This window comes from Caretta caretta, chromosome 1 (genome assembly GCF_965140235.1).
Source record: "Caretta caretta isolate rCarCar2 chromosome 1, rCarCar1.hap1, whole genome shotgun sequence".
Lineage (NCBI taxonomy): Eukaryota > Metazoa > Chordata > Testudines > Cheloniidae > Caretta > Caretta caretta.
The window spans coordinates 33,363,985-33,385,241 of NC_134206.1; positions in this window are offsets into that span (position 1 = coordinate 33,363,985).

Sequence of the window (21,257 nt, forward strand, 5' to 3'; positions counted from 1 at the left end):
TATTTTGTTCAATTATTATATTTATATGGTTCTAGGGAAGAAAGATAATCTGGTGGTTTGCACTGAACTCAGCTGCGTGCAAAAGGGTCTATCACCTAACTGGAGCGAAAAAAGGTGGTTAAGTCAGAAAGCCATGGAATTCCAGACAAGGGAGGCTAGGGTTATCTGACAGAGCCCAGAGGCAGATGGGCCTGTTATCCTCCCAAGAAAACCAGACTGGAATATTTTAAAAGAACAATAAGTTCACTGCTGGGGGACAGTTTGACAGCTGAATAATTGGAAACTAGGTATTCTCATTGTTTAAAAACTTTTTTGGATGTTGTCAATATCTCCTGAAGAAAAGGGTAGGAATTGAGATTTTTGTTGGTTTCCACCCTGTGAAGAGGGCCTATTTTAGATTTATGATATTTCTTGCTTGAAGAAATTAAATACTGGAGATCTCTGATTGCTTAAACCTGAGACACAGGACTTGTCATTGTGCTGTCCATGGGATTGGTGAATACACACTATGAAGAATGACACAGTGAAGAATACACACATCTTTATTGAATTTCCCCTTCTTGGTTTGCTGGAGTTCCTCTGTCACTTACGCCTTGTGTGGCCTTGGTCAATTTAATCTTTCCACCTCTCGTTTCCCTTTGTAAAACAGGGATTATACCTCCCTCTCCCAAACAGCTGCTATAAGATTATATATACACATGTTGCCACCTCTCATAATTTTGTCATGAGTCTCATGACAATTATTGTTTTCCTCCAGGTCCTGGTGTCAAGTAGATATATGGTGATTTCAGCCTTCATTCTTAAAGAAAAAGTACGTTTCCAGCCCTTGTGGCTATGGAAAAGCTTCAAAATGTGACCCCCTGTGCACCCTAACGACTCAAAAAGCAGAAGGCTAATTCAAAGAACACCAAATCTATTATGTTTACATAATCTCATGATTTTAAAGTCAATCTTATGATTTTTGATGAGCTGACTCATGATTTTTGAACATTTGGAGTTGACAATACTTCAGACATTGTTTCTGAGGTGCTCAGATTCTATGGTTTGTCAGGCCCATATATGTATCAAGAGATTGGATTGCAATAAGGAAGACAAGGGTGTGTACCATGCTGATATATGATCCCTATTTCTCAAATGATAACATACATGGCCCTGCAGAGGCAGAAGGATGTCCCAGCATGACACGCACCCTGGGGGATCCATTGCTTCATTCACACTCCTAGTAATTAGAGGAGAAAAATTAAGTGCTACTTTATAGTCTTTCCTTGTTTGTAAGATCTCTGGTACCTACTCATGACAATACAGTGAGTGTGTGTATGTGATGACTGAGTGGGTATAATTACAAAGGGCCTCTCAGTGTGCTGCTTTCATCAGCACACTGTGTGGGGGGCAAAAAGCCCAGTGTCACAGGTGAACTGTGTGAACAGGATATTGCCTCATCTCTTTCTCTGCTGCAGATGTTTCTGCCATCTGAAATCCAGCAAAAATGTAACAATGACTTGTCTACTTTACCCTTAACTGGTAAGGGTCTACTTTACCCTTACCCTTTACCACCCTTCAGTTAAGGGTAAAGTAGCCTAGGATAGTGGGTGGTGTGGCTGGAGATTCTGTGAATCTGAATGGAATAAGCTATAAATCCTTTCGGCAGCTCCCCTGCCAGTAAACAATACAATAGGTCTATCTATTGCAACTGTGACACTATGCCCCATATTCATGTCTTCTCAGGTGTTGTTGGAAAAGTTATAATTTGCTGAGTATGGTTATCCTATTTGTGTGCATTTATCATTTTTGTATCTGAAGTTATAAATATTGACTAGGTATCCGTATGTCAAATGTGGTTACACCTGGGTAACACCCACTAGGCAAAATGCTTCCAGCCTAGATAGCTGGTTGTGAAGGGCCTATTCAGGGTAATGGGCCATTAGGAAAAACAATAAGCCTTAGGAGAAGCTTATATATACATGTTGCCAATTCTCATGAGTTACCACCTGGTAAGCCTTCCTGAGAACGCTCCAGAGAACCTGTAAGTAATGGTTGCTATGACTCTGCAAGGGCATATGACCAGACCACATGACTCGGAACTCCATTTTGGGTACCTGTATTTTTCCACAAACTGATATAGGAACCAAGTTTGAAACAAAGGGTTCCTGCTACATGGAAAATCTCTGTAAGACAGGGAGTGACATCATATGTGGTTCTTCACTCCCCCACAACTCAACACCTAAGAGAAGCTCTGAAAGAAAACAACTTGGAACGGGGGGTGGGGAACCCAACTTGCAAAGCAAGTGCAGCTTCTGCCTTGAGAATCTGCAAGCCTGCTTGTATCATCAGTCATGGTGAGGAACGGTTAATTCATATCCAGTCTTTCTAATATTTTAGGCTTAGTTTGTGGTTTTGTTTATTTACTAGGTAATCTGCTTTGCTCTGTTTGCTATCACTTATAACTAAGGCTAAGATTTTGTCCCTGATATTTTTAGTAAAATTCACGGACAGGTCATAGCTTCTGTGAATTTTTCTTTTTTGCCTGTGACCGGTCCATCACTTTTACTAAAAATACCAAGGACAAAATTGGGATCTGCAGGTCCCGATGCCACCTGAAGCGGGGCAGCTGTGCAGGGGCTAGGAGCTGCCTGCAGCAGCTGGGGGCTTTGGGGTACCCCTGCAGTTCTGGGGGTTCCCTGACACCCATGGGGCTGGGAGCTCTGGGGTGCCTCACCGCCCACAGGGCCAGGAGCTGCAGGGTACCCCTGCTGCCCACAGCTCAGGGCTGCAGAGGCCGGGAGCTGCGGGGTACCCCTACCCTCCACAGCTCCAGGGGCCCACCATGGCTAGGAGTTCAGGGGTTTCCCTGCTGCAGCTGGGAGCTCGGGGGTTACCCGCCACTCCTGGGTGGCCAGGACCTAGGAGGTTCCCTGCTGCCTGTGGCAGCTGAGAGCTGCAGGGGGCTGCCAGAGGTGCTGGGGATACCCCACAGCTACTGGCCCCTATGGGTGGCAGGGGACCCTGCAACTCCACACCGCTGAAGTCTCGGAAGTCGCTGGAAGTCACCAATTCCATGACTTCCGTGACCTCCATGACTTATTCATAGCCTTACTTATAATCACTTACAGTCTATCTTTTTGTCGTTAATAAACTTATTTTTGCTATATCTAAACCAGTGTACCTTTGAGTGAAGTGCCTGGGGGGAAATCTCAGCTTGGTTAACACAAGTGTGTTGCATATTCCTCTCCACACTGAGGGAGAGGCAAACTGCGTAATACATTCATACTAGTTGGGGTTTCACCAGAGCAGGTGGTACAACTCTGGGGTCTTAGGCTGGGGAGCTGGGGCTATTTTGGCTGCAGCCCATAGGCACTGTCCCCCGCCTCCCCGTCTCTTCCCACCCCTGCACTGCCCTTTCCCCACCCTCATTTCACCCCTTCCCCAAAGTCCCCGCCTTTCCCCACCCCGGTCTCTCCCCCTTCCCGCCCCCATTCCACCCTCTTCCCCCAAGGCCCTGCCTCTTCTCCACCTCCTCCCCTGAGCGCGCCACATCCCCACTCCTCCCCTTCCCTCCCTGAAAGTCCTAAGCACCACCAAACAGCTGTTAGGCAGCAGGAAGGCAGGAAGCACTGGGAGAAAGGGGGAGGAGCAGGGACGCAGCACGCTCAGGGGGGAGCTTGGCTGCTGGTGGGTGCAGAGCACCTGCTAATTTTTCCTCGTGGGTGCTCCAGCCCTGGAGCACCCAAGGTGTCAGCACCTATGCTGCGGCCTCTCTATTGTTGGTTCATGGAGGGGCTGGCCAATACCTGCATGCAACTGCGTGTGTCCCTGCCTGTGTGAATGCTGGTGGAAGTGTAGGACTGGGAGCAGTCTACACCTTCTCACAACAGCACAGTGTGAGAGGGAGCCCTGGCTGACGAGTCAAAGGGCTCAGTGGTACCCCAGTTCCAGGTGGCATCCTGGAGGGAACCCATCACAGCTACCTTCTGTGGGCTGGATTCTGACTGACTCTGAGAGTGCTGGGGGTTGGGAATGTAAAAGTGACTCAGAATCCCTATCACCTCTATGGAGCAGGAGTATGCTGTGCCCTTTGAAAGGGTGTAGCAATAGGTCCTCTCCACCTGCCAGCCAGGGACTACAGAAGGAATCAGAGCTCTCTTGACATGGTGTGGCTTTGCACATGTACCCCCCCAAGACAGAAATATGCCTTAAAGGCACAATTGAGCTTTCTCATTCAATGAGCTTACACTGTGTGCATGTATGTTTTAGAGGGATATGCGGTAGATAGATTATTCCTATATGACTAAGTATTTAATCCTCACTAATTAGCACTGGTGACATTAGTGATGGCTGTTACAGTTGTCCCCTGTGCCTTAATTTGCAATCCATGACACTGCATCCTCTTGTGTTTTTGCTATAAAAAATAACCTGAGGTGGTGATGTTTTTAATTCTAATGGATCAAATGTGGACCTAGCCTCCTTAATGGTTGTATTTTTAGAAAATGAGGACAATCCTCTTCTGACTCTAGGAAACATTCCAGAACCAGGCTATGGAGTTGCCTACACAATAATACAGTGTCTCGCCCCGATTTATAATTTGAGAAGCAGATTGTGTTCAGACAGAATGATTTGAACAATGACATTTCTAATCCTGATCTTATTAACAGAGATTTGATCCAAGATCCTATTATATAAACCATACCAACAAACATTGATAAAGTTAATTTTCAAAAGGCTTTTCTGTCACACACTTAGGGACACACAGTTCTCAGAAAAATATCTAGTCAAATACAAAGATGCCCCAATATAGACTTACTCATGGCCTTTATAAGACTCCCTATAAGGGCTGTATCAACTACATGAAATTCAAGGTTATTCCATTAAAAGACTTGTGGATGGTTGAACTATGGCACTTTTCCTCTTATTTGTGCTGGTTCAAAATGTGTCACTTTATGATACCATGTCATTTGACAATAGTGAAGAAGCACTGAGTCACTTCTTTCTAATACTGAACAAGGACCTAGCTTCCTGCTATAGATTTGAAGACACTGTATCATATCCTCACACTAAACTTTTGGCCTCAATGATATCTTGTGGCAATGAGCTCCACAGATTAATAATGCGTTGTGCAAGAAATTATGTCCTTTTATTAGTTTTGAATTTGTTGCCTTTCAGTTTCATATCATGTCCTTTTGCTCTTATATTGTGAGACAGGACAAATAAGAATTTCCTGTTCACCTTCTCTACACCAGTCATTATTTTGAAGACTCTTATTTTGTAGATTTGTGTAGTCTTATCTTATTCATTTCCTCTCTAAACTTGAGTCCCAGTGTTAAGTCTCTTCTCCAAAAGAAGTCTTTTCATGCTACTAATTGCTCTTCACCTGTGTCTGAGCTCCTTTTGGTAACGAATAGCTAGGACAGTAACAGATGCTACACTTTCTAGCTAATGTGTGGCCATTCAGTCACATAGGCTGTGTTGACTTTGGGAGTCACCTGGCTTAATCCCTATCAACTGCTTTGACTGACTATTTAGATGAATGTGATTGCAAAATGTGTATTTGTCCTCTTTTTTTCCTTGATGTTATGGACCGTTCTGTAACCCCTCCAATAGCCAGGCATCCTATTAAACCTGGTTTCCATTAACAGACCTCTTACTTAAAATGCCCTTCATCTCATCTAGTACTATGGTGTGACCCCTGTCTCATGCAGCACTAAGCACCCCTTTATAGTGCTGAAAAACATTCCAGAAAGGCTAACCTACCCTTAAGCTAAAGTTCTACCAAAGCATAGCAATCTATTACCCAACAAGGTTACAAAACTTAAAACCAAGCCCTACTTAAAAGTAATCAATCTTTTGCTAACTAAACTATGCTAACAGACTTCATCTTAAAACATTACCGCTATCTGTCATTTATACTGTATTCAGCCTCATGTCTTGGATGATCTGATACTCTAAAGTATTGTTGGGTGAATTTTGAATGGAAGGTGCTGCACAAATAAAACTGTCCTATTTCACATAGCAAGTACCTAACCAATGAAACAAAACCAAGGCAAATATTTATTTTATCTAAACAACTCGGGAAGAGTTACTTTGCAACAGTTTCAGTAAATGAATTCTTTCCTTCCACCTCCAACACAAGAATAGGCCCAGGGCCCAGTTCTTTGTTCCTCTGCTCCTGTCCTTAGGGCAGGGACAGAGCAGAGAGAGAGGAAAAGTGGACTTAAGCCACATTTGTGCTCTCTGTATTTTTGAGGCTGTTCAGGTGCCTTTTATTTATTGTCACAAGGCTCCCAGTGTGAGTTCAAGCAGTTCCAGGGTGGCTGACACTTGTGCTCTACTCCCAATGGGTCCTGGGAAGATGAGGAGAGCTGTAGAGCAGTGTATTCTGGCCCACCCATTCTCTCTTTTCCTCTCTCTCTTCCACCTACCCCCATTATATTCCCTACACCAAGTGCTAAGAGCAAGGTTGGCATAGAGCCCTTATGCTAACTGGGTAGGCTCCTTGTGCAAGATGTTATTCTCAGCAGGCCATTTTCACCTGCTGCCAGAGCAGCATAAAGGGGCTTTAATGTAATTGTTGTTTAGCCCATTTTGCATAGAATCATAATAGTTAGAAATGGAAAATTCTAACTGTCCAGACCATCTCCCTGCCAGTGCTGGATTGCTCCCTGTGGTCCATTTTCTAGTGTCTTGTGCAGTCTAATATGTTTAACAGATACAGTAAGTGCCAAGACTTTCCCACCACCATTAGCAAATGGTCTACTCTGGACTCACCGTTGTACTCAAGGGCTCTGCTCCAACCAAGCATTTCTCAGGTTTTCTGTCAGTCACTTCATAGCTGTTAAAAGGAAACTATATAAAGGGCATAGAGTATCTGGTCTTAGAATGTCTAAAAGTTTAGCAGGATAAAGCTGTTTTGGGAGAATTTGTTGGAACTGTGCACAATCTAAATGGATCTCTCTTAAACATACTCTCTGATTGCATTCTAGGGTAAACAAGTTCTGGGATAATAAGGTAATAGATCAAATATGGCTTTGGAAATTGACATCCCCAGCAACCCAAAATGCTTGTTAGTTGGAGATTTTTGAGAATTTGGGGTCTAAATAGATGGGGGTGGGGGTGATCCTTTAAAACTAATAACTCTTTGAAAGAGGCTCATTCTACAAAAATAAAAGTGAAGAAAAAGCTTTTAATTTTGTTAATTATTGAATGAAATCAGGTAACAAGTCAAATATAGGAATAATTGCTTTTGTTTTGAATGTCAACCTAGATGATGGGGGTAGGGGGCAAATGGACACCTTTTTGTGTCTGTCTGTACCTCTCTTCCTTTAGTTTGGAAATCTAAAATCAGAACAAAATTCTATTCTAAAGAATGATTAAGGGAATTGATCTGATTCTTGCTGAGACTTTAAGGTGACCTGATAAAGTTTTCAAAATGAAAGGGATTAATAAAGCTGATCATTTTGTCACACTAGTAAAGAGTTTTAAAAGTATTGACTGAAACATTCAGAACCACTTTCTGGATGCCAAAGTCCCATTAATTTTAATGCAAGTTGGGTGTCCAAATATCTAAGGCAGTTTTAAAAATCTCCACCATAATCTACAAATTAGGTTCAAACAAGGAACTCATGAAGAACAACTCCACACGAAGGGTAATAAATATACAGAATAAGATTGCAAAACTGCTTAACAAACAGTGTAAATACCATAAGAGAGCCCTGTGCATCAGTTTTGAAATGCCTAGTAGAGACTCCTGAAAACCAAAGTTCAAATATTGTTGAGGACAACTCAGTTCTACATCCTCCCTGGGTAGATAAATTCACATCCATGAAGCTTATAGCTTGGAGGACTTTCAAAAGAGACTTTATAAAGAGTACCTCAAGTTGAACAGTTCAGGTCTGTCCGTGAAGCCATTAGCCAAAATTCCCCTTCTCTCACTGGCATGTAGTTTGTTAGTCTTGTTCCTCATCCACTAGAGCTGACTGCAAACACTTACCTAAGGGGCACAGGCCCAGATCCTTAAAGGTATTCAGGTATCTAACACTGTCAGGGTTCCCTCCCCACTCTGAACTCTAGGGTACAGATGTCGGGACCCACATGAAAGACCCCCTAAGCTTATTTCTACCAGCTTAGGGTAAAACTTCCCCAAGGCACACACTCTTTGACCTTGGAGGGTACGCTGCCACCACCGAGTGATTTAACAAAGAATCGGGGAAATGACTACTTGGAGTTCCTATTCCCCCAAAATATCCTCCCAAGCCCTTACACCCCCTTTACTGGGGAGGCTTGAGAATAATATCCTAACCAATTGGTTACAAAGTGATCACAGATCCGAACCCCTGGGTCTTAGGACAATAGAGAAATCATTCAGGCTTTTAAAAGAAACAGAACTTTATTAGAAAGAAAAAAGGTAAAAGCAGCACCTCTGTAAAATTAGAAGGGATGCTGATCTCACAGGGCAATCAGATTTAAAACACAAAGGATTTCCCTCTAGGCTAAAACTTTAAAGTTACAAAAAGAAAACCAGGAATACACCTTCCTCTCAGCACAGAGAAAATCACAAGCTAAAACAAAAGTAAACTAACACATTTCCTTGCTAGTACTTACTAATTCTAATGGAGTTGGATTGCTTGCTTTCTTGATCTCTCTCCAGCAAGCACACACAACAGACAGATAAAAGCCTTCCCCTCCCCCAGATTTGAAAGTATCTTGTCCCCTTATTGGTCCTTTGGTAAGGTGCCAGCCAGGTTACCTGAGCTTCTTAACCTTTTACAGGTAAAAGGATATTGTGCCTCTGGCCAGGAGGGATTTTCTGCATACAGAAAGGTTGTTACCCTTCCCTTTATATTTATGACAAATGCCCATTGATTTCAACTGAGAGACAGATTCCTGAATACCTTTGAGGATCTGAGCCAAAGTGTTTACATCCATGAATGGTCACATTGACTTACCTTGGTAGTGGTTGCACTATCTGACCCCTAGTTAATGTAAAGAACTTTGGAGTCCTTCAGGCACTAATAAATACAAAGTATATTAAAATTAATGAGTCTAAGAGTTACCCTCATTCTTTTGTGGAGAAGGGAGGGGTTGAAGGCTTAAGTAAAAAGGTTGGTGGAATTAATAGCACACCTAAAAGAGCAGGCATGTTGGGTAGGAGGTCTCTTCCTGTTCCTTAAATATTATATGTCCTTAATAAGAAATGAGATATTAAGAAATAAGAATAAATAAGAAATACTTAGATATTAGGTGATGGAGTATTACATAGGCCATTTCTGCTTATTAATTTCCTATAAAGAAGTTAACCATTCTGGCCACATGTGTTTAGTTTGGCAGCTGAAGGTACCCAAGGTTTAAAGTGTAGTTGTTCTGCAGTTCTATCACAATCCAAGCCTGGACTCTTCCATGCCTTCCCTCTTTGACTGTTGTCTGCTGCAAATGTAGCTACAAAACTGGTATTAATTTAGTCTACTGTTGACCTCTTTAAATCACCCCACCCATTGGAGTCACACACCGTTTTGCATAATTTGCTTGCATTTCAAATACTAGGCCATCTTCACTAGATATGTGCATACTGCCCTCTACTGGAAAGAAGAGGCAATCCATTGTACTCCTTGGCTTTAAAAAGTGTGCACTGTCCTGAAAACTGTATGATGGTGGCTTATAATGGTCATGCATCCATTTAGTCTGAAAATTTGTAGAAAAAGCTGCCCAATAGTCTTACCATAGTATCTCACTAGTCAGGAAGTGGGTGATCATTTGAGAATTTTGCAACACACCAAGATGGAGGAATTCCTCCCACCCCCTGCCCCAAAATATTGTATGTTGTGCAAAATAATCTTTCTATTCCCAGTCCTGATGCCATTGAATTAGTGGCAGAACTCCACTGACTTTCATGGGAGCAAGATAGCATCTGAAAAATTCACACGTGACTCCAAAAACTAAAATGGAATAAAGAAATGTCTAGCAAGAAACGTACAAAACACTGTATATGAGGTAACTCAAATTTGCCTAATATGCCATATTAGAAAAAAGCATGGTCTTGTGGCTGGTTTATATGCCTAGAGGTTGGGAAACCTAGGTTCTATTCCCAGCTCTGGTTTTTTTTGTTTTGCTTTAAACCCTTATGTGGCTGTGGGGAAAAATCAATCTCCCTATGCCTCATTTGTAAAATGAGAAACTGTTTATCTGCCATTTAGGGACATTATAGAATTAAATAACTGTTAGTGACATGTGTAAGCAGGGTCTGAATGAACTCTCCCCTGAGAGCTAGTTGGGTACGGCTAGAGACTTCAGGAGCAAACTGTATTTACATGAACACACCAACTTTGCGTAGTTATCTAGCAGAAATGATCAACTTTGGTTGGTGCTCGGTTACAAATTACTTTAGTACTGAATGCAGGGATAGTGAAATGTTATCAATGTTGTCTTTATTGTCTGAGTAAAGGGGATCAGAACTGTGCTTAAACCTGTCCCAAATGAGGGGGTCACCCTCAGCTGAAAGGACCTCGTTAAGCCAGGGGCTTGAATGCCAGATTTCTGTGAAAAAGAGACGGGCAGGGATAGGTGTCCCAGCCAGGAGATCTGGACTTTCCCTAAGGATTCCCACTCTGGTTTAACCTGTTCCTCTCTACTGTTCAAAGATAGAACTAAATGGGCTCCCATTAGGAGCCTTTAGTTATTTTAAGTGCTTAAAAGAGCTGACAATAACTTGCGGTGGGACAGCGTCTCTGCCCATCCTCAGAGCTGAAAATCACTAAGAGCTGGGTGGAACCTCAAGAGACTGACCTGCAGAGGTCACAGCAGAGAGACAGGTGGTGACCAGCAAGCCGAATGAACAGCTGGCAAGGCGGCCAGTGGAGCAGAACGAGCAGCTGGCAGGGTGGCCAGCCACAGCAAGTGCTCAGATGGCAGAACAATCCAGGTGCCTTCTTCCCCAGGTGGGAGGAGAACTCACACAGATGCACCTCTGAACCCTGGGTCCTCACTGACCAAGGACAACCACTGAGAGTGGGGTATGGTGATGGAGCAGAGAGGAGCACAGAAAAGGAACTTTTGGTTGTAGAACTCAAGAACCTGAGGCAGAGCGCACTGCCCCACACGCTCTGGGGTGAGTGTCCTGCTCACAGTTTTATGATTATGAATCCTGTTTGTGGCCTTTTCCCTAATTAATTCCAGGTGACTTCCCTCCTTACATTAAAAGGATATTTTCTACACTCGGACTCTGTGCTTGCGAGTGGGGAAGTATTGCCTCTCAGAGGCACCGTGGGGTGGTGTGTAGTTTTCCCAGGTTATTGGGTGGGTTCTGTGTTCTACTGTTGAAAAGGAACCCCTAGATATGGAACCGGCCCTGGTTGCTGCTAGCTCCACCTGGCAAAAGGGTTACATATGTATGAATATCTCTGGATAGAAGATGCTACTGAAGTGCAGAGCATTATATTAGAGACCATTCTGGATTCATTCAGAATATGAGCGTCTGTCAGCCTTGAAGAAAGTAATGGATTTCCTCCTACAGTAAAGACCCTGTATTCTTCATCCCTGCCTACTGCTTCAGCGGGTATATTTGGAAACCTTAAACACCCCTACTTTAAGTTCTGTGAGGCAGGAATATCTTTTACTGTATGTTCATGCAGTGCCTAGCACAATGCAGGCTCCGTCTTGGTTAGAGGCTCTTGACACTGCTGCAATATACATAATTTCTCTAAATGCTGCCTCCCCACTCAATTTTTGTAAAAGGGTCTTGATATGCATACATTTTATAGGCCTCATCTAAATATTTCTCAGTTGGACTATACAGGTGTTAGGAAGGATTTGGGATTGATCCTGCACCATTGAGGAAAACGGCAAAAAACCAAATAACTTCAATGGGAGCAGGATTGAGTCCATATTTATTGGATTTTTCAGAAGAAGAGGACTGAAATTTTCCCAGATCCAGGGTACTTCAGTCAGGACTCTCTTGATTTTATGAAGGCTGTTTTGTAACCTGAAAGCTCTACAAATCACTTATTTGCTTAAGTGCTGGGAAGGAGGAGTGGAATTTAGCAATGGAAACACTCCTATTTACTTTCAGACTTGTTCCAGGAGAAGAGCTGATAATCTATTCTGCATCATGCCAGCTAAGGAGAAAAAGTTAAAACACTCTATTATTCTGGGGGTGGACAATAAAAAAAAAAATCAATGATTGACTGCTCTGAAGTTTACTAGACCCAGCCTCACCTGTACTTATTATTAGACAAAGTAAGAGTATATGCAGCCTTCTTGCAAATGCTTTAAGGATGGATTTTGAAGGCCACTTTATTCAATAATATTGTCCAGGACACGAAGAGACTGCAGTTTCTTACCACCTTCACACGTAGGTCTTAAGATCAATCCTGATAGATCTGAGATGATGTTTGCTGCTTTGAAGAAATGGTAGAGGATGTGGCTACACGGTAGGTTGATAATGCCAGTTTGGTTGACTGTCAGGTTGGCTGGTTCACACCCTCAAGGTCTTGCGCTGTTTCTGGATTTCTAAGAATCAGCTGTAACCAGAAATATGTTTTTTTAATTGTGCTCTGGCCAAGAGATTTCCCTCTCAGATGTGGGTCTTGCCAGTTATCCATGTCCTTGTGCCCACCAGGCTGGGCTGCTCTAATACATTCTAAATGGGACTGCCCTGGGAGGCTACTTTTAAATTTCAACTAATGCTGAATGCTATTGCCCACCTTTTAGATAGTGTAGACAAACCAGAGCATAAAACTGCCCCTGTGCTCCAGACTCTGAAATGGTTACCAATTTGCTTCCAAGTTCAAGTTAATGTGATTATTACATCTAAATCCCTAATCTGTGACACCTTTCTCTCAAAATCTTGCCTCTCCTTGGGGTTGAATTTACAGAGCTGGGTAAAAGCACTCTCAGTGCCTGGATCCAGCTATGGCATTCACTCCCCCTGACTATCTGGCAGAACCTGAATCTTGCTGTTTGTAGGTCAAATTGCACAAATCATCTCTGGTCTGGTTTTTCCATGACAGGAGGTGTTGCCATAGCCACGGCAAATGAACGCCCTGGCTGGTACTATATTGGCTCTAGGGGAAAATCTCCCTGTTGATGAGCGAGAGGGCAGAAAATGGTTGGAAAATTTCAAAGAAAAACAAGATAAATATTTTCAAATATTGGTATTTCCTCCCCTGTTTTTTCCAATCTGCTCTAGTCACACTATTTTTAAAGTCTGTGTTTTAAGTTGGGCTCAAGTAGTACTATGCTGGGTGTGTAATAATAAAAATAATTGGAGGCTGGTGACAACACAAGGGCCCACAATCTTGAGAAAACTGCTATGGAATCTTTAATGAACAGACATTTTTAAGACGACAGACTTCTATATCATTCACACAGCGAAGAAGATTTGTGTGCTACTTCAGGTACTTAGCCACTCTCACTATGGTATCTGAGCACCTCACAATGTATTTATCCTCACAACACCCGTTAGGTAGGAAAGTACTGCTATCCCTATTTTACAAATGGGGACCTGAGAGACTAAGGCCCAAATCCTCAAAGGTATTCAGGTACCTAATTCCTATTTAAATCAATGGGAGTTGGCCACCTAAATATCAGTTCAGTTCCCTGCTCCACCATGGACTTGTCCAAGATCACACCTGAAACCTATGGTGGAGCAGGAAACTGAACTGAGGTCTCCCAAGCAAGCAACACAATCACTGAACTCTCCTTCTTTTCACCTAGCTGTATATCTAACAGAGTGGATTTCCTCATATGACCAAAAACAACTGCAAGAGAAAAATCGGTGTGGGACTGAAGTAGTTTAAAATAAAACCCAAAAGCTTAAGGTATTTTATAAAGGTAAAAAAAAACATATTACCGTGGAGGAAGGACTTCACCAGTCTGAGTTTTATTTCAGATGGCCTAGGTTTGGACTCATGATTATGCAATGAAGGAGACTGGACCTACTGAGTGGAAGAAAACATCTGGGAACCTTATTTTATAATGCTTCATAAACTTTGTTTAAATAAGTATAAACAGCAGACAAAGAAGACAGGATTTTTATGAAAGCAAAAGAGACGCATGACTTCCTCCCCAGCACTTAAAAGAGCAATAAGAACTGGCTTTGCCTGCCAGCCCTAAAAAGTCTTAATTTAATGTCAAAGACAAAGGTTTTGTGAGGCAACAGAACTACATTCCAACCCTTACATGTTTATAGCTTCCTCCCATTGCCATAACTCCCCCCTCTACACTTGATGAGAAACAAAAGGCAATCAGACTTACCCTCTATTTCCTCTGATCTCTCACTACAGTTGAGAGAATTTCCTGATTTTTCACTTTGGTAAATTTTTCAAAGCAAAATATACCGATAAGGCCTGTGTACATTGGGTATATCTGCAAATCCCTAGCCTGGACACACTGCACCAGCGAAAAGCAAGACTTGGACAAATGCTAATTACCCCAGTTTCAAGCCATTAAAGTCCAGCTACACTGGGGCTTTACACTGATGTAGCTACCCCGATATAAAAATCCCTAATGTAGCCAGGCGCGTAGATGTAGCTTGCAAATCTCAGCACATACAAATTCTCCACAGTCAAACTTAATTTAGATTAATTCTGTGAAACATTGTCCCTGAAAATATGCCCTTGTGCAAAACTCCTGTACAATTTATGATAAAGTTTCTGTAGCTTTATAGAACCCTCTCAGACTCAACAAAACAGATATTCTTCATACAGTTCTACAGGATGGTTCATAAATTTCATTTTAATTCTACAGGAGTTTCCAGAAAGGGAACCCCATTAAAATCACAATGTATGCATGCAAGGTACAGCAATAGTGCTGAGGTAGTGAGAGGCACATCTAAAGATGGCCATGCTGCACATGCACGGCTAACTTAGCCACACACTGAACACTGTAATGAAGGTAACTGATGTGGCAGGAGCCCTTGCCTCATTCCAGATGAAATTAACCCATAGTGGTGAGGGCCAGTGCGAGGCTCTTCTTCACTTAAACCTTGAACAGCAGCTGCACTGGGGTGCTGCGCACCTCTTGTACACTACAGAAAGAATCTCTGTGCTAACTCTTTGTAGACTGTGATGGGGGTGGACCAGAGAAGGGATCATGAGTTCTACATTTAGGTACAGAACAGCGGTTGGCCGCTATTCCAATCCATATAGTACCAGTTATGGGACCTCAGTCTGAGTTGGGGAGCAGATTTCCATCTCTCCAGAATCTCTACACTCCATCTGCATAGCAACCAAATACTCAGGCTCTGTGTAGGGTAGGATGGATTTTGCCCTCAATATACCTTTTGGCAAGCGCACAGGACCAAGTCCTAGATGACACAGGGTAAACTTAGGGTAAAACCTGTACACAGAAAAGGGGTATCCCTCTACAAAGCTTATAAAATGCCTGGGATATGGCAGTCTGGTGTTGTCTAGGGTGTTTTTTTTTTTTTTTTAATAGTTCAGATCCTCAGCTCTTTGGAAGTCAAGGGAGCAATGCTAATTTATACCTTCTCGGGAGATGGGCCTATTTTTTTCTTAAAGAAAATTAAGGAAATTCTATGAAGAGTTACATTAAAAGAATGTTAAGGTAACAATTAGTGGTTTATACTGGAGGATCTCAAAGCACTTGGCAAACATTAATTTAGCTTCACAGCACTTATCCTCCCCATTTTACAGGTGGCAGTGTGTGTGAAATTGGGCACAGGGAGTTAAGGCCCGAGTTTTAATAGTGTTCAGGTGTTACTCCACTCAGCATTGCAAGGCTTAAGCGACTAGATGTATAAGTCCCATTATCCATAGTGACTGAGGGTCCTAAATCCCAGTGGCTTTCAAGGTTTGCTGGTGTAGCTCTACCAACAAACCCTTCTAGTGTACACACAATTTATACCTGTTCCCCAAGCAAAAGAAGCTATACTGACAAAAGGACTTCTTGCCTGTACAACTGTGTCCACACTAGGGCTTTTGCCAGCATAACTAATAAAAAAAATTTAAAAGTCACACCCCGATCCATATAACTATGCCAGAAAAACTGTTAAGTATAGACCAGGCCTTAAGATGAGGAAAGCAACGCCTAAATACTTTTTGAAAACCTGTGCCTGTTACCATAGGCGCCGACTCCATGGGTGCTGCAGCACTGGAGCACGCACAGGGGAAAAAATAGTGGGTGCTGAGCACCCACCGGCAGCCCCCCCAGCGCCTCCTCCCTGCCAGTGGGCCCTGCAGATCAGCTCCTCCCCCTCCCTCCCTGTCCCTCCTGCCCACCACAAGCAGCTGTTTAGCAGCATTCAGGAGGGAGGGGGAGAAGCGGGGTGGGGCATTGGGTGGAGTGAGGGTGGGGCCTGGGGCACAGCCAGGGGTTGAGCGCCTCCCGGCACTGTGAAAAGTCAGCTCCTGTGTCTGTTACTTCTCCAGTCACACAGTGAGTCAGTGGCAGAGGCACCGACAGACTCGAGAATCTTAACCCCCATCTCCTTCCCACAGTCACAAGGTCACACTGCGTCCTTTATTTGAAGAAAGGGGATGGGGGAAAGAGGAAATAAAAGAAATTCAGAACGTCAAATTTCCACTGCAACCATTGCTCTCCTTTTGTGAAGGTGAGGATACAAGATCCTGGTCATTGTCCAAAGAAGAGCTGAGCCTGGATACATTTTAAAGGAATTTGGGAGACATGTTGGGCCTGATTCAAGAACCCTGGGGGTTGCAATACATAACTTTTAGGTGCCTAGAAAATCCTTGCAATCCACAAAGCTTGAGTTAGGCACCTAGGCTCCCTATACAATGAATGGGGAGAGATAGGCACCGAAGAACACAATCCACAAAAGCCAACAAGCTAGGCGGCTTCCTCCCTAAGCTATCCAAAGGGAGATGCTAAGAAGAGGGGTGTGTACTAAGCCCCACCCCTCTCATGCTAGTTACATGGCTCTGGGCTGCAGGGAGGTACTTACATCTGCTTGTGATACACAACCAATAACCCCTATCCTGAAGTCAGACATCTAAGCTATTCCTTGGAAAAAGCACTTATAACTTTTAGCACAATGGTTAGAGCACATTCAATTCCCCCTTCTGCCTGATGGGAAGAAAGGATTAGAATACAGGTCTCCCACATCTAAGGACAGTGCCCCAACCACTGAGTTGTGAAATAGTCTGATATGGCTTGTTCTCACTCTCTCCAGTTGAAGCTGTTCCACATTGGACAACTAATTAGAGTAATTAATTAGAGTAGGGGGACTGGCTCCTGGGTCTCCCACCTCCCAGAGGGGGGCCCTAACCACCATACTTTCAAGTCATTCTCACTCTCTCTCTGGCCCAGTGATTCCTGAAGTGTTTATCTAAAGTGGAACAGCTTCAACGGGAAAGACCCACAACAGAATACCTCATAGCCCAGGGATTAGGGTATGCCCTGTTCAAATCCTTCCTCTCCATCACAAAGAGAGGGGAACTGAACCTGGGTCTCCCACATCTTAAATAAATGCTCTAATAACTGGGCTAAAAATAAGCAGGAGCTCCTCCTCCTGGATTTTGGATTTGTTCCCAGCTCACCTGCCAGATTAGACCTTGCATTTGTGCTTATTGAATTTCATCCTATTTACTTGAGACCATTTCTCCAGTTTGAATTTTAGTCCTATCCTCCCAAGCACTTGTAACCCCTTCCAGCTTGGTATCCTCCACAAACTTTATAAGTGTCCTCTCTGTGCCATTATTTATATCATTGATGAAGATACTGACCAGAACCGGACTCAGAACTGATTCCTGAGGGTCCCCACTTGATATGCCCTTCCAGCTTGCCTGTGAACCACTGATAACTACTCTCTGGGAATGTTTTTTCAATCAGTTATGCACCCACCTTATAGTACCTCCATCTAGGTTGTATTTCTCTAGTTTGCTTATGACAAGTTCATGTGAGACAGTATCAAAAGCCTTTTTAAAGTCAAGATATATCACATCTACTGCTTCCTCCTCCCCCACATGCCTCTATCCACAAGGCTTGTTACGTTGTCAAAGAAAGCTATTAAGTTGGTTTGACATGATTTGTTCTTGACAAATCCATGCTGACTGTTACTTATCACATTATTATCTTCAAGGTGTTTGCAAATTAATCACTTAATTATTTGCTCCATTGTCTTTCTGGGTACTTAAATTAAGCTGACCAGTCTGTAATTCCCTGGGTTGTCCTTATTTCCCTTTTTATAGATGGGCCCTATATTTCCCCTTTTCCAATCCTCTGGAATCTCTCCTGTGTTCCATGATTTTTTTAAGCTAACTGCTAATGGCTCAGATACTGCCTCATTCAACTACTTGAGTATTCTAGGATGTATTCCATCAGGCCCTGGCACCGGCTTCCTCCAGGCCCCAGGGGTGCTCAACCCCACACTCTGCCCCACACCCAGCCCTCACCCCTGCCCTGCCTCTTCCTACCCCTGCTCTGCCCCAGGCCCTGACCACACCTGACTCATTATCCCAACCCCCACACAAACCCCGCCTCTTCCTGCCCCCCGCTCCACCCCCACCCCACCTCTTCCTGCCCCCTCCCCCAAGCATGCCCCATCTCTGCTTCTCCCCCTCCCTCCTAGAGCCTCCTGCACGCTGCAGAACAGCTGATTGCAGCGGTGGGGAGATGCTGGGAGGGGAGTTAATTGACAGGGCTGCTGGCGGATGGGAGGCTCGCAGGGGGATGGGGGGGAGAGGAGCTGGCTGCTGGTGCATGCTAAGCACCCACTTATTTTTTTCCAGCCCTGGAGCACCCATGGAGTCAGCACCTATGGGCCCTGGTGACTTGAAGACATCTAACTTGTCTAAGTCATTTTAAACTAGTTCTTTCCCTATTTTAGCCTCTGATTCTACCTCATTTTCACTGGCATTTACTACATTAGACATCCAATCACTACTAACCTTTTTGGTGAAAACTGAAACAAAAAAGTCATTTAGCAGTTCTGCAATTTCCACATTTTCTGTTGCTGTTATTTACCCCCCCATCCCATTGAGTATCGGGCCTACCCTGTTCTTGGTATTCCTCTTGCTTCTAATGTATTTGGAGAATGTTTTCTTGTTACCCTTTATGTCTCTCGGTAGTTTAATCTCATTTGTGCCTTGACCTTTCTAATTTTGTCCCTACATACTTACGTTATTTGTTTATATTAATACTTTGTAATTTTAACTTTTTGTAAGACTCTTTTTTGTTTCAGATCATTGAAGATCTCCTGTTTAAGCCAGACTGGTCATGATAAATTGTAAACACATATATTAAGTAAAATATCACGAGCCTCTTTGGGGCCAGATTTCATAATGGAAAAGTGACTCTAACATATTAATGAGTTGATAAAAGAAAGCTATGCTATATGGCCAAACCTAGCACAAATAAAAGAATAAGCTTTATTGCCACATACTAACATTCAGCGCTGAAGCTGAACAAGCTACAGACATGAGGGATTAGTTCAATGGGTGTGACTGAAGGAAGATGCTAGCACCGCCCAAGATGACTGATTCATGAGATCAGCAAGAATCATAAAAAGGGCAAGAGGTTATGCTAGATTTAGGTAGGCTATGTTTAAAAAAAGGATCAATATTATTATGCAAACTTTCTGATATCTTAATAAGCATTATTTTAAAAATTAGTCCACAGGGGCACAAATCTGCTCTCCTTATGCACCCATATCTCCCATTAACAGCTCAACAAGTATCCAGAGAGCTCACACTTTCTAAAATTACCCTAACCTTTATGCCACTATCCTACTTTAACTTTTCAAACATCTTCTTAAACATTAAAATGAACATTAACTAAATTCGATATGCTGTATTTCTCATTTTCCATTGAGAGCTTTGGCTGAACAAGGAGGCAGGATTAGGCCCTACTTGTTTTCTGATGCAGTTAGTTTAATAATTCAGCGGGTTCCCAACTGCAATTACTGAGATAAGGGCAATCTTTTAAACTAGCATTTCTCAAACTGGTATCCATGAGGGTACTCCCTGGGGTCTGCGGGCCCCGCAGATCAACTCAACTCCTCCCCCTTCCTCACAGCACCTCCTGCATGATGGGGAACAGCTATTTTAAATTTAAACAAAAGGTCTACAGCTGTGTGTTGATAAAATATTCTGTCTCTGTGGACCTGATTCTGTAAATAATTAGGCCCCATCCACAAAGGGACTTAAGCTTCACAAGGCCTAATTTTTAGGCTCCTTGAAAAAGCACTGCAATCCACAAAGCCTGGGTTACGTACCTATGCTCCCTATACAGTGAATGGGGAAGAGACAGGCACAGGAGAATGAGATCTACAAAAGCCTGTACACTAGGCAGGCAGATTCCTAAGATAGCCAATGGGAGAGGGGAGAATTAAACCTGGGTCTCCTGCATCCGAGGTGCTCTAAACCATAAACCCACCACCTCCTGTGGCTATTTGGTATGCAGTGAGGCAAATATCTAACTCATTCTTACAAGAAACAACTTAGAGAGACAAGGGGGGTGAAGAAATATCTTTTATTGGACCAACTTCTGTTGGTGAGAGAGACAAGTTTTCAAGCTTACACAGAGCTACTTTTCAGGTCTGAGAAACTTATTCAGAGTGAGTTAATACAAGATGGACCAGATTGTTTAGCATAAGTAGTTAACACATATTTCAAGGGACCATTCAAGGTGAAGTAGCCCGTTAACACCCCTCCAGTCATAGGGAGGAAAGTGGGGGGAGCAATGGGGGATAGTTAGTGAGTTATAGATTATTGTAATAAACCATAAATCCAATGTCCCTATTCATTCCATGATTTTTAATGCCTAGGAGAGTTATGAATTTAAGCTCCCAGGCTCATCTTTCGAAAGTGTTGTGCAAGTTTCCTTTGCGGAAAATACTAGGATGCCAATATGCCAATCTCTTCATGGACCACGCTGAAAAAGAATTTTTGGACAAATGCACCACAAAACCAATGCCTGAGATACATCAATTATATTTTCATCCTCTGGACAGATAAACCCCCTCATAGATGTCTACCTCAATTTCAAGCACCATGAACTGTCCATTAAACTCCCATGCTAGCATCAACTTCCTGGACACTACAATCAGTTTCAACAATGGAACCCTACAGACAACTATATACAAGAAACCCACAGATCATCACACCTACCTTCATAGGTCCAGTAATCACCCCAAACACACCAAGAAATCTGTTACCTACAGCCAGGCACTCAGATACCATAGAATACGTTTCAGAGGAGAAAGTCCAGGATGTATATCTTAACACACTCAAAACTGCCTTCACCAAACAAGGACACTCCACCAGAGAAGTAGATTGCATCATGGAACAGTCCAC